Source organism: Phyllobates terribilis, unplaced genomic scaffold (assembly GCF_046119375.1).
Source record: "Phyllobates terribilis strain yellow unplaced genomic scaffold, ASM4611937v1 Scaffold_98__1_contigs__length_5973952, whole genome shotgun sequence".
In the NCBI taxonomy this organism is placed as follows: domain Eukaryota; kingdom Metazoa; phylum Chordata; class Amphibia; order Anura; family Dendrobatidae; genus Phyllobates; species Phyllobates terribilis.
This window is the reverse complement of record NW_027362858.1, coordinates 4,411,313-4,426,363: the sequence shown is the minus strand read 5'-3', so window position 1 is coordinate 4,426,363 and position 15,051 is coordinate 4,411,313. Positions and strand designations below refer to the sequence as shown.

Below are 15,051 nucleotides of genomic sequence, written 5' to 3'. Positions count from 1 at the left end.
GCGGTTAGCGTCCATATGTTTGGCATTTCTGTAGCGATGAAAGTTGGCCTAATTAACGGGTGCATGTCTCCAGAAGTATGAGCTAGGCACAATGTACAGGCACTACAACTTACTGGTCACTACAACGTACTAGGCACTACAAAGGTAGTTTGCAATTTTCACTCTGCAACATCCACTGCTGCTTGTTTCTGGAAAAGAAAAACATCTACACTACACCTGTAGATAAAATCCCAAAGGGGTTTATTTTCCAAAATGGGGTCACTTGAGGGGGGATTCTGCTCTTCTAGCACTTAGGGGCTTTGTATATGGAGTCCTGCGCTCTAGGAGGCAAATAGTGCTCTGTCCTTCCCGAGTCTCTGTGTGGCTAACCAGTACTGTACAGCCACATGTGCACATGTGGGGTATTTCTACATTGAGCAGAATTTGTGGGATTAATTTTGGTGCCATTTTTATCCATTTCCCAGTGTGAAAATGTAAAATCAAGGGCTAAAACAAGATTTTAGTGGGAAAAATTATATTATTTTTTCTTCACTGCCCAATAGTATAAAATTCTGTAACCCCCCTGTGGTGTCAATATGATCACTGCACCCCTAGATGAATTCATTGAGAGGTTTAGTTTGTAAAATAGGGTCTCTTACGGGGGAGGTTCTATTGTTCTGGCACCTCAGGGGCTCTGCCAATGGGATATGGCACACTCAAGCCAGCCCAGCAAAATCTGACCTCCAATATGGCACTTTTTCCCTTCTGAGCTTTGCACTGTGCCTCAAAAGTAGTTTTCTTCCACATATGGGGTATCGGCATACTCAGGAGAAATTACACAACAAATTTTGGGGTCCATTTTATCCCGCTATCCTTGTAAAAATGAAAAAAATTAGGGCTAAAACAACATTTTTGTGGGAAAAATATATATTTTTCATTTTCACAGATCAACGTTGTAAAATTCTGTGAAGCACTTGTGGTTTCAATGTGCTCACCACACATCTAGATAAGTTCCTTGAGGGGTCAGGTTTTCAAAAAGAGGTCACTTGTGGTAGTTTTTCACTGTTTAGGCAAATCAAGGGATCTCCAAATGCGACATGACACTCGCGGACCTGAAAGGTCTTGGAATTACTGTTGCAGAAGTTCCTTCAGTTGCTTAGCTCTTGCAGCCTCCGTTCTGTCGGTAAACTTCCTCTCCTGCTCTTCACCGGTCACATAGATCAGTGCAGAGCAGAAGAATAGACAGCAGCTCTTTCTGTGATTGGGGAGGATGCAGTATCAGCTTTCTCCTCCATCACAGGAAGCTACCTTCGGACTATAAGACGCACACACTTTTTAACAAGAATTTTTCTTGTTAAAAAATGCATTTTATAGTCCAAATAATATGGTAGATAAATTCCTTAAGGGATCTAGTTTCATAGAATCATAGAATGGTAGAGTTGGAAGGGACCTCCTGGGTCATCTGGTCCAACCCCCTGCTCAAAGCAGGATTCACTAGATCATCTCAGACAGATGTCTGTCCAGCCTCTGTTTGAAGACGTCCATTGAAGGGGAACTCACCACCTCTCGTGGCAGCCTGTTCCACTCATTAATCACCCTGTCAAAAAGTTTTTTCTAATATCTAATCTGTGTCTCCTCCCATTTAGTTTCATCCCATTGCTTCTAGTCTTTCCTTGTGCAAATGAGAATAAAGATGATCCTTCTACAATGTGACAGCCCTTGACATATTTGTAGACAGCTATTAAGTCTCCTCTCAGTCTTCTTTTTTGCAAGCTAAACATTCCCAAATCCTGCAACCGTTCCTCATAGGACATGGTTTGCAGACCAGTCACCATTCTGGTCGCTCTTCTCTGAACTTGCTCCAGTTTGTCTATGTCTTTTTTAAAATGTGGTGCCCAAAACTGTACACAGTATTCCAGATGAGGTCTGACCAAAGAGGAGTAAAGACCGATAATGACTTCACGTGATCTAGACTGTATGCTTCTGTTAATACATCCCAGAATTGTATTTGCCTTTTTTGCTGCTGCATCACACTGTTGACTCATGTTCAGTCTATGATCTATTAGTATACCTAAGTCTTTTTCACATGTACTGTTGCTTAGCTCTATTCCTCCCATTCTGTATATGCTTTTTTCATTTTTATTGCCCAGATGTAGTGCTTTGCATTTTTCCCTGTTAAAAACCATTCTGTTGGTTGCTGCCCACTGCTCCAGTTTATTTAGGTCTTTTTGAATCCTCTCTCTCTCTTCTCTAGTATTAGCTATCCCTCCTAGCTTTGTGTCATCAGCAAATTTAATCAGTTTACCCTCAATTCCTTCATCTAAATCATTGATAAAGATGTTGAACAATACAGGTCCCAGGACGGAGCCCTGTGGTACCCCACTTGAGACATTCATCCAGCTGGATGTGAAGCCATTTACAACCACCCTTTGAGTCCGATCACTAAGCCAGTTATGAATCCACCTAACAGTTGCCTGGTCCATTGCATACTTGGTCATTTTTTCAATAAGGATGATGTGAGATACTTTGTCAAATGCTTTGCTGAAGTCAAGATATACTATATCTACAGCATTTCCCTGATCCACCCAGTCAGTGATTCTGTCATAGAAGGAAATTAAGTTAGTCTGACATGACTTGTTAGTTACAAACCCATGCTGACTCTGGTTAATCACTTCATTCTTATCCATGTACTTACATACATGTGGTTAATAATTTGTTCAAAGATCTTTCCTGGTATAGAAGTCAGACTCACCGGCCTATAGTTCCCTGGGTCCACCTTCTTCCCCTTTTTGAAGATAGGAACAACATTTGCTCTTCTCCAGTCTTCTGGGACTTCTCCTGTTCTCCAAGAATTTTCAAAGATTATGGAGAGTGGTTCTAAAATTTCTTCTACGATCTCCTTCAGTACTCTGGGGTGTAATTCATCTGGACCTGGAGACTTGAACTCATTTATGTTAGCTAAATATTCCCTCACAATCTTTCTGTTTACTGATAACTTGGATTCCTCTATTCCTTTAAAAGGACAGTGAAGATCAGTTGATGTTACATTTTCTTTCTGAGAGAAAACAGATGCAAAATAGGAATTAAAAAGTTCGGCCTTCTCAACATCCTCTCTTACCATTTCTCCATTTTCATCCTGTAAAAATCCTATAGCATCTTTGACTTTTCTTTTACTTTTGACATACCCCCAAAATCCTTTTTTATTGCTTTTGACATCTCTTGCAAGCCTTAATTCATTGTCAGCTTTAGCTAACCTGATGCGTGCCCTGCAGGATCTGCAGACTGCATTATAATCTTCTTTAGATATGCCTCCCTCTTTCCATTTAATAAACATTTCTTTCTTTCTTTTTAGCATGTGTTTAAGTTCTGTGTTCATCCATCCTGGTTTCCTTAAATGCTTCCCATTCTTCCTACTTTTCGGGATTGTTAACGATTGTGCTTTGAGAATCTCATTTTTAAAAATTTCCCATCCTTCCTGGACATTTTTGTCCTTAAGGACATCCAGCCATTGGATCCCTCCTATTCTCTTTATGAGTCTCTTAAAATCTGCCTTTCTAAAATCTAACCTTGAAGTTTGAGTCTTCACATGTCTTCCTCCTCTAGTTATCCAAAATTCTATAATAGCATGATCGCTGCCTCCTAGGGTCCCAGCCACCTTTACCTCCTCAACCATTTCCTCCCTGTTTATAAGGATTAGATCCAAAGTAGCAGATCCCCTTGTTTTCTCCCCTACCTTTTGGAAGATAAAGTTGTCAGCAAGAGAGGATAAGAATTTGCTTGACCTGTTAGTTTTACTTGAGAGAGATTCCCAACAAATGTCTGGATAGTTGAAATCTCCCATGACCACTACGTCATATTTTTTGGAGAACTTGGTCATTTGAAACATAAAGAGTTCATCCATATCTTCAGCTTGCCCAGGTGGCCTGTAGTAAATGCCTACAATGGTGTCCTTTCCGTTGTTCTCTCCTTGTATTCTTACCCAAACAGTTTCCACAGAACTTCCAGTCTCTGAAGCTTCAATCTCTGTGCAGATATACGCTTTTCTAACATACAATGCGACACCTCCTCCTCGTTTATCAAGTCTGTTTCTTGCAAATAAGTTGTATCCTTTTAGCCTTTTATTCCAATCATGTGTATCGTCCCACCAAGTTTCAGTGATTCCAATGACATCATATTTCTTTTCCTGCATTAGTAGTTCCAATTCTCCTTGTTTGTTGCCCATGCTTTGTGCATTTGTATAAAAACATTTTAGTTTGTGATTGGTTTCTCTTCCTCCCATATTTTTATTATTTAAATTGTTTTGTCTTTGTTCTTCCTTTCCACTTCCAGTAGCAGAGATCTCAATAGTATTTGTCAGCTGTATGGCTTTTTCTGGCCTTTTGCTTCCCTTCCCACATTGTTCTAGTTTAAAGCTCTTCTGATGAGTGTAGCAAGGCGACTTCCAAATACATGTTTTCCAGTCTTCGTAAGGTGCACCCCATCTCTAGCAAGTAGTCCATCGTATAGGTAATTCATTCCGTGATCCAGAAATCCAAATCCTTGTTGACGGCACCATCGAAGTAGCCAGTTGTTCACCTGTAGAATCTTATTCCACCTCATTGTTCCATGGCCATCCACTGGGAGGATGGATGAGAAGACCACCTGCGCTCCCAATTCTTTCACTTTCTTGCCTAAGTCTTCAAAGTCACTGCAGATGGTTTCCAGGTCCTTTCTTGCGGTGTCATTTGTCCCCACATGTATTAGCAGGAATGGGTAGTGATCTGTAGGTCTGAAGAGTCTTGATATCCTGTCAGACACATCTTTAATTTTTGCTCCTGGAAGACAGCACATTTCTCTTGAGGTTATGTCTGGTCTGCAGATAGCGGCCTCTGTTCCTCTTAACAGGGAATCCCCCATGACCACCACTCTCCGTTTTTTCTTCACAACATTCTTCTTTCTCCATCCAGGAGGATTCTGAGGGCTTACCAGGTTATTCATTGCTGGCAAAGTCTTATTTTGCTGTATTTCTTCATGGTTCTCCTGCGTGAGAGCCTGGTACTGGTTCCAGATCAGTATGGGTGCTGACTGCCTCTCGATCCTTCTGCTTCTGTGGGTCACATGCTTCCATTCCTCTGTTTCGTCAGGTGCAGTTCGAATTTCTTCTCTTTCTGAATCATGAAGAGATAATTCTGCTCTGTCTAAGAACTCTTCACCTTCCTTAATGATTTTCAAGGTAGTTAACCTCTCTTCTAGATTTCGCAACTTTTCCTCCAACAGGGACACAAGCTTGCATTTCTGGCATGTGAAGTTTGGCTTTTCCACTGGCAAGTCTGTGAACATGTAGCAGGATATGCAGCTCACCAAATGGCTCCTGGACTCTTCCATGTTCTTATTGTTAATGTTCTGAAAACAGTGAAAAAAGCTTAAAAAAAAAGCTTCAAAATGCGCGCGCCTCTCGGCGCGCGGTTTACCGATGTCCTCTTTTCAGCTCCAACAGCCAAAATCCAGTGTTCTTTGAGCTCGCGGAGACTCTTCACTTACCCCAAAATGCAGTGGGAATATGCAAATTATCTCCTCAGGACTCCTCCCCTGGTTTACCGATGTCCTCTTTTCAGCTCCAACAGCCAAAATCCAGTGTTCTTTGAGCTCGCGGAGACTCTTCACTTACCCCAAAATGCAGTGGGAATATGCAAATTATCTCCTCAGGACTCGTTCACTTGTGGAGGTATTTCCTCTATTCAGGCACATCAGGGGCTCTCCAAACACGACATGACACCCGCAGACCATTCCATCAAAGAAATGTCATTCCTTCCTTTTTGAGCCGTGTCGTACGCCTAAACACTAGTTTCCTCCACATATGGAGTATCTGCATACTCAAGAAAAATTGCACAACAAATTGTGTGGTGCAATTTTTCTTGTTACCCTTGTGAAGAAGTAAAATGTGGGGCAAAAAAACATTTTTGAGGGAAAAATTAGATTTTCTGTATTTTCACGGCTCAACATTATAAACTTCTGTGAAGAACATGGGGGTTCAAGGTGCTCACCATACTTCTAGATAAGTTCCTTGAGGGGTCTAAGTTCCAAAATGGTGTCACTTGTGGGGTGTTTCCACTGTTTAGGCACATCAGGGGCTCTCCAATCGCGACATGGCGTCCACAAATTTTACATTTAAAAAGTCAAATGGCGATCCTTTTCTTCTGAGCCCTGCCATGCACCCAAACAGTTGTTTTCCCCCACGTGGGGTATCAGCATGCTCAAGAGAAAATGCACAACACATTTTGGGATCCATTTTCTCCTGTTACACTTTGTGAAACTAAAAATTTCCTTCCACATTCCATTAATTCCTGTGAAACACCTGAAGGGTTACTAAACTTCTTGAATGTGGTTTTGAGCCCCTTAATGGGTGCAGTTTTTAGAATGGTGTCACTTTTGGGTATTTTCTGTCATATGCGTATTGACAAATTACCGAGAGGGTAAAAAAAACCCTGGTTGAGGGGTGTATAAAAGATGTCTTTTATTACTGTTTTACTAAAATGTGGTAAAGAAGTAAATTAAAACTACACTAGTTTTGTCTGTGCACTTACTATGATATTAAGTCTCTAGAAACTGTATAGTATTAGGATACATCTGATCTCATGAGCTCATTAAATTCATTATAGTTTTCCTCTATGTCTGCAGTTCATAGATTAGTTGATCACTTTATTTATTAGGACATACACAGGTTCCCTAGTGCTGCCGAAAATATATACATAGCCACCCCAACAATTTTCACCATGTTTGGCTTCCTCAGGGGGCTGGGGCTATTAGTGGCTGGACAGAGCCTGCGCCGCCCAGAGCTTCTTCTCCCGACGTCTCTTCCATCACTAGCACTGCCTGCAGAATGTATAAACGGTAATTACTTACCGGTAATTTGATTTTCCTGAAACCCATGACAGCACCATACGACAGAGTAGGATCCGCCCATTACTGGACAGGAAGCCCTGAGCACAAAATAAAAAGGCAACTCTCACTTCCTCCTTCAATGTGGTTTCCAGGAGTCAAGTAAGAGTCACCCAATTCATCATCATTTTTATTTATACATTCACTCAAGCACATTCTTCATTGTGAGAAGAGAAGACTAAGAACCATCAACCAAAAGCCAGAGGGAGGGAAAATTAGGATGCTGTCATGGGTTTCAGGAAAATCAAATTACCGGTAAGTGATTATCGTTTTTCCCTTCCCCCATGACAGCACCATACGAGAGACAATAGCAATGGAGCCCTTCAATAGGGAGGGAGCACCCATGTAGGATCTTACACCTGAAGAAAGATCCCCGAAATATCCTAGTTCAACAGATTGTGAATTTTTTAGATATCATTCAGTCTTCCTTCTTGAAGCACTATCAACATAATCTCTATCGATTTGGAGCTTAAACCAAAAGCACCTACAAGAGTAAAAAGGATTTTTACAACACTCTTTCCTCTTTATCTCCCAGAGAATGGTCTATATTTAGAGACTTCACTTATATACATGGTTGAATATCTTTCACAGATTTGATTAGATATTCTGTTTTCATTAAATCAACTAACCAACAACTGAAGTATATAAGAACTGGTACTAGGACACAGCGTGTAATAGAAGCAGAAGTTAATCGATTCAGGGAACCTGGTAACCTTAACCAGGCTTTGACTAGGGTTTCTACTTTAATATTGTTGGCATTTTCAATTGAAGGCCCCACTTAAGCCCAAGATCTGGGCCCTAAACCCTTTCTAGGGTCAATGATCACATAATTATTCAAAACTACCCAACTCTATGCTACCAAGAGTAGATAGAGCATCCCAGATTGCCAAAATGGGGATCTCAAAACCAGCAGAAATATTTAGTACTTTATATCCCTTAAGATGTAATGTTAAGTCCCCCCAAGAAATGTATTTAAGCCGAACGGACACTTATAGTTTGAGATTTCCATCCTGGGGAGTTTCTGGCTACCACAATCTAGCCAAGTACCAAGAGCTAATACAACTAGAAAGGGTAAGACACAGATCTGAGCTATTCCAAAAGAAAAGTCACAATCCACCGTTCATGCAGGAATGATCGTATTTATGCTATTCCCCTATAATAGCATTAATTCTGCAACTTTATAATCCAACCATGGAGATTGTTAGATTAAAATAGTTCAGATGCAAAATAGTTTAGTTTTCAAGCAAAGAAACTAAGTAAACCGAGTGATAACCATCACCTCTGATACACTTTTTTTTTTTCCGAAGCAACTCATTCAGAAAGAGATCTAGATCTCTTATGGTATTGGTCAAATCTCAGATGGTCTTAAGCTAAGGTATTAGCATTCCGGCCCGTTAAACATGTACCTTAAGTATGTATCATCCTGTGCTTGAGTAATAATCAGAACGGTCTTACCTCAGTGTGAAGGCATTCGTCTAAACTAGCTAAGATGCTTCTCCTTCACCACAGGAGTCTCACGGATACGGGGACATTTTAACTCATCTACTGATTCCTCCTTTTATAAGTTTGTTGCAGTCTTACCAGTCCAAGAGAGCACTGACTGGATATTTAACCAACTTGCCACTTAGTTGAGTCTACCAGTTTATGACTTTAATCGCAAGAATACATAGTGTAATATGGTTCCATTGACTAGCCGTGAGGCTCAATATGCAAGCCGCGAGGCTCAATATGCAAGCCATGAGGCCTAGCCGCGAGGCTTAATACGCAAGCCATGAGGCCTAGCCGTGAGGCTCAATGCACAAGCCATGAGGCCTAGCCGTGAGGCTCAATGCACAAGCCATGAGTCCTAGCCGTGAGGCTCAATACACAAGCCATGAGGCCTAGCCGTGAGGCTCAATACACAAGCCATGAGGCCTAGTCGTGAGGCTCAATACACAAGCCATGAGGCCTAGCCGTGAGGCTCAATACACAAGCCATGAGGCCTAACCGTGGGGTTCAATACGCAAACCATGAGGCTCAATACACAAGCCATGAGGCCTAACCGTGAGGCACAATACGCAAGCCATGAGGCCTAGCCGTGGGGTTCAATACGCAAGCCATGAGGCTCAATACACAAGCCATGAGGCCTAACCGTGAGGCTTCATACACAAGCCATGAGGCTTAGCTGTGAGGCTCAATACGCAAGCCATGAGGCCTAGCCATGATGCTCAATGCGCAAGCCATGAGGTCTAGCCGTGAGGCTCAATACACAAGCCATGAGGCTCAATGCACAAGCCATGAGGCCTAACCATGAGGCTCAATACACAAGCCATGAGGCCTAGGCCAAACAAACGTAGGTAGGTACGGAATCATTAAATTTAGATTCTTCCAGGCTGATGTTATCATTTCAGCGCCCAACTGGGCCCCTGCTCATTGCCACTCACTAGAGGTTGCTATAGAACTCAGCATGGTGTCCCATGATTCACTGGTGTTCCATGATTTACGGCTGCTCCAGCCGTGAGCTAAAGGCTTCTACATCCTTGAGGACAGGAAACCACATAGAAGGAGGAAGTGGGAGTTTCCTTTTTATTTTGTGCTCAGGACTTCCTGTCAGGTAATAGGGGCAGATCCTACTCTCTCGTATGGTGCTGTCATGGGGGAAGGGAAAAAGGTGGCTCCTGGTGACAGAAGCAGATGTCACAGTAGGAGATACCAGAGGAGATAGGACACACCACTTGCAGAAGCTCTTATATGACACAATGGCAGAAAACCAGAGCAGTAGAAATCACCATAAAGTGGCTCCATTTTGGAAATTATAACCCCCAGTGAATTAATCTATAGGAGTAGTGACTATTTTGACTCCAAAGCCACTTTTCTGAAATTAGCACGCATGGATGTTGGAGATTGAAAATTACAAATATATCATTTTATTACTCAATACATAGTGCCCAGATTGTGCCCCAGGAGACACAGACACTGTAAATTAAGTGGGTTCTTCTCACTATAGTAATGCCAAATACATGGATGATAAATGTGGTTTGGGCGCACTGCAAGGCTCAGAAGCGAGGGGGAGATTTGACGTTGAGAGATAAGATATTGCTGGATTGGTTTATGGAAGCCATGTTGCTTTTCAAGAGCCTTTCAGCCACTAATAAAGTGGAAACTTCTGTTTTTCAGATGATGGACCTGAGTGGGGACATTGTTTGGTGGCTTTTTATTCCATATATGGGAAGCAGAATGAACAAACAGTTGAACACCACGCTCCACTGGTTCATGCTATGAGGTTTTCTTTTAGACTGTGAACTGTCATTGTCTTGGTGAATAATTCATTTTTTTGCATAACTTCCCATTTTTACGGACAGTTTAAGTAGAAATGTTCAAAAATATATAATTACAAGGATTTTTTTATTAAAAAATAATAATTGGATTTATTTTTGGCAGATGTCTGTACCAGGAGATCAAAGGAACAGCTGACATCTTCAATTTTCAAATCAGATAATTTTGAGATCCCACAAGATACAATTGAAGTTAATGCCATTATTCCAGATTTACCATCATCCCTTCACAGCAAAGATCTGTCATCTGATCCTATGAAACAGATCCTGTCTTCTGACTCATTACCAACTATTAAGGAAAATCAAAGTCACAAAATAAGCATTAAAAAACAAATTGCTCCTAAAGCAAAGAAGCCATTTTCATGTTCTGAATATGGAAATAGTTTTCCCCTCAAAAAGTCTTTTCTTAAACATGAAAAAATTCACAAAGCGAAGAATAGATTTTCTTGTTCCAAGTGTGGGAGATGTTTTAATCAGAAATCAGATTTTGTTACTCACGTGAGAACTCACATAGGGGAAAAGCCATTTTCCTGTTCAGAATGTGGGAAATGTTTTACAAAGAAATCAGATCTTATTGCACATCAGAGAACTCACACAGGGGAGAAGCCATTTTCCTGTTCAGAATGTGGGAAATGTTTTACACAGAAATCAGATCTTATTGCACATCAGAGAACTCACACAGGGGAGAAGCCATTTTCATGTTCAGAATGTGGAAACTGCTTTACAGTGAAATCAAATCTTATTGCACATCAGAGAACTCACACAGGGGAGAAGCCATTTTCATGTTCAGAATGTGGGAAATGTTTCATAAAGAAATCAAATCTTATCAGCCATCAGAGAACTCACACAGGGGAGAAGCCATTTTCATGTTCAGAATGTGGGAACTGCTTTACAGAGAAAACATATCTTATTGCACATCAGAGAATTCATACAGGGGAGAAGCCATTTTCATGTTCAGAATGTGGGAAATGTTTTGCAAATCGATCAAATCTCATCAGCCATCAGAGAACTCACTTAGGGGAGAAGCCATTTTCATGTTCAGAATGTGAGAACTGTTTTACATTGCAATCAACGCTTATCGAACATCAGAGAACTCACACAGGGGAGAAGCATTTTTCATGTTCAAAATGTGGGAAATGTTTTAACCAGAAAGCGCATCTTGATAGCCACCGGAGAACCCACACAGAGGAGAATGCCGCAGCTACACCCAACTAGTCTCTGTGCAGACTAGAAAGGCCCTAGCTGCACAACTAAAAATGCCACGGACCTAACTCTCTAATAGGCCATTTAGGAGTTTCTCGTACCTCCTGAGGAACCAGAGGGGAGGCCACAACATACTGTCAACCAGGGGAAAGGAAAATATGAAGTAAAATATGAAAACCCTGAGTGAGAAACTAAAACACATTCATATAGGGCAAAGAAGGCAAGCTAAGGAGAACCAAAAATAAAAGGAACAAGTATAATCTCCCAGAAACCTAACATTGTTAGAATGAAAAGGTACTGGGAGGGAAAGCAAACTAACCGGGAGGATAGTTTCACCTTTGTGGTGAAACTTACAAAATTCATCCTCACCAACTGTATATGTAAAACATGTCCATTTATAATGACCACAGACCAGATAAAGATTCCAAACTCACATCAAGACCACAAGATCCCAGGTACTTTCAGCTGCATCACATCTAATGTAGTTACTTAATTATATGTACCAAATGTCTAACTGGGGGTCTGTATGTAGGGGAGACAAGGCAAAAACTTAGAACAAGGATGAATTCTCATCGCCACACAATAAAAGAAAAAAAGAATAGATCTACCTGTGGCCAAACATTTTTGTATTCCTGATCACAGGATCATGGACATGAAATTACTGGTATTAAAAGGTAACTTCAAATCTCAGAGAGACAGAGCTATGACAACCTTTGACACTTGGAGCAGGAATGAATGTGTCACTTGGATTTATGTCCTTTTACTAGTGATGAGTAAATACATTCGGCACTATTCGTTACTCGCACGAATAGTACACAATTCAGGCTATTCGGCGAGTAATTAGCTATTCACCTCGGTATATTCGAGTGACCCGCCCAGTATGTTTGGCGCTTTATTTGCAGCCAATGAACATGCTGGGCTTGCTTGCCAATCACAGTAATGCCGCTGCCATCTTTGTTGTGGCATTACTGTGATTGGCTGGCCTTACAGCATCGTAGGGGGATATTTAAGCCCTGCTGGCGCCATCTTGCGCTTATTACATCAACGTAGTGTGAAAGCAGCGTATAGGGAGAGTTCCTGAGTCCAAAAAGCTCTTTTAAGAGCTATTTAGAGTGAAGATTAGTTCTCTGTTAGGTTGAGATAGCTCAGGGTGAGATTTAATACGAGGGAGAGGAAAAGGGAGGCAGGGTGTTAGCATTGCAAGTACATGCTGCAGATCTCTGCTAGGTTGCATTGTGTATAGTCAGAAGCATATAAACCGAAGAACATGGCGGTATAGATAAACCATAGTTCATATGTGGGCGCTCTCAATAATGTACAACCTACAAAAAGAGTGGAGTGACTGAGCCCCAAAAAGAGTCAGGTCAACATCATAATGTTTTATTGTGTATCCAAAATATAAAAAGAAGGTCCCACGGACACTCCTAAATAGAGCACAACTAATAAAATAGTAAGTCATGGGTGAAAACTACAAAAAGGACAGAGACAACCATGTGAGTCCACAAATATGGGTACATAAAAAGAAGTGACAATATTATCAATCCAAGTATCAATTATTCCAGTTACCAAGTAAATGGACAACGTAACTTACAATTAATTACATTAAATGTCCTATGTTAATCCATTCCTGGACACTTCAACATGAATAAACAACCAAAATATCCAGATCAATATTGTTAGAACCTTGCTCTTAGGTTTTTTCCTTTGCTGGTCACATGACCTTGTTGGCCTATTTAATCCTGCTCCGCCCTTCTGGCTTTGCTGGACTTCATTGTATATCTACTTTCTAGCTAGCCTGTGCTCTGTATCTAACTCTGTTAGTTTGCTTGGTCTACGGACCTCTGTGTTCTATATATTTTGTTTGTTCGTCTGTCTGCTACTATTTCTGTTAGGAGGTGTCCATTCTCCTCCCAGTCCTTAGTACTTGTAGGGATTCCTTCCCCACATCTATATGTCTCCGTACAGACTAGCTTAGGACTTTAGCAGGTCTGATCGCAGGATCAGGTCCCCTGTTACATCGTAGGGATAAAGCTGAGTTCTATCGTAGGGACAGATCTCCTCTCTTTCCTTAGCTCTGGTAGCAGAACATAACAAATATATACTAAACGTCTGGACAAAGAAGAGATACCAGCTGCTTATAAAAGGTATATATTTTATTTCATCAAATTGATAAAACCAATTAACAAGAAAGGGCAACAACCTCTATAAGAGAGTGACACATACATGAGCTGGGAGGGAAAATTAACCCCCAAAAAAGGCCAAAAAAATGAACATCACTAGTAAACTAGAAATATAATGCCATATACGTATTCATACAATGTACTTGTTACTAAGTGACATGAATCATACACATGATGGTAACATAACTTAATTTAAATCAATACTGAAGAGACTATCCTAATGAAAAAATACAGCCTAAAATGTCAAAGTTTAAGGTGCCAGTGCTTCAGTGACTATGATGGTCATACAGGTAATAGATAGGTATGTCATGATGTAAAACAGGCCTATGAATACAGGTAAACTGCAGACTGTGATATTTCAGTTTTTCTTTTTTAATAAATTTGCAAAAATTTCTACATTTGTTTTTTTCAGACAAGATGGGGTGCAGAGTGGACTTTAACCCCTTAATAACATCTGACGTACTAATACGCGTCTGTGCCCTGGGACTTAAGAGCCAGACCCGTATTAGTACGTCATCGCGATCGCGCGCGCACACAGGCTGTGCGGGCGCGATCGCCGCCGGGTGTCAGCTGATTGTCACAGCTGACACCCGGTACTATGTGCAGGGAGCGGTCACGCACCGCTCCCAGCACATTAACCCCCGCGATGCTGCGATCGAAGTCGATCGAAGTCGATCGCGGCATTGCGGGGGCAAGGGGAGGTGATCGGCGATACTCACCTCCTCTTCCGGCTTCCAGCGCAGTCTGCAAAGGCTTCCCGGGTGTTGCCATGACGACCCAATGTCGTCATGACAACATCCGGGTCACCAGAGAGCAGGAAGATTGCTTGGACATGCGCAGTGCATCTCCAAGCAACCTTCACACTGTGCACTTCTGACAGCCTTCATGGCATAGGGATGGTGCTCCATTCCTGTGCCATGCAGGCGATCAGAAAAAAAAAAGTGAAAGTCCCAGAGTGGGACAAAGTAATAAAGTATATAAACTGTGTGAAAGTGGAAAAAAAAAAAAAAAAATGTGCAAAAATATTATAAAAAAATAAAAAAAATAATACACCAAAAATAAAAATATAATGTACCCATCAATAAATATTATTATAAAAAAAATAAAAAAAAAACAATAAAAGTACACATATTTGGTATCGCCGCGTCCGGAACAACCTGACCTATAAAACTGTCCCACTAGTTAACCCCTTCAGTGAACACGGTAAAAAAAAAAAAAAAAAAAACCAAGCAAAAAACAATGCTTTATCACCATACCGCCAAACAAAAAGTGGAATAACACGCGATCAAAAAGACGCATATAAATAAAAATGATACCGCTGAAAACGTCATCTCGTCCTGCAAAAAACAAGCCGCCATATAGCTCCATCAGCCGAAAAATAAAAAAGTTATAGCTCTCAGAATAAAGCGATACTAAAAAATATTTTTTTCTATAAAATAGCTTTTATTGTGTATAAG

General features: G+C 41.0%; 1 protein-coding gene and 1 pseudogene across 1 annotated transcript in view; one reads left to right on the top strand and one right to left on the bottom strand.

Moving 5' to 3' along the window:
* The window catches only part of LOC141198632 (uncharacterized), a 101,208-nt pseudogene that overhangs the window by 15,671 nt on the left and 70,486 nt on the right, over positions 1-15,051 (top strand).
* Positions 1-15,051, bottom strand: part of LOC141198582 (gastrula zinc finger protein XlCGF66.1-like) — an 81,803-nt gene that overhangs the window by 53,155 nt on the left and 13,597 nt on the right. The window lies entirely within an intron of this gene.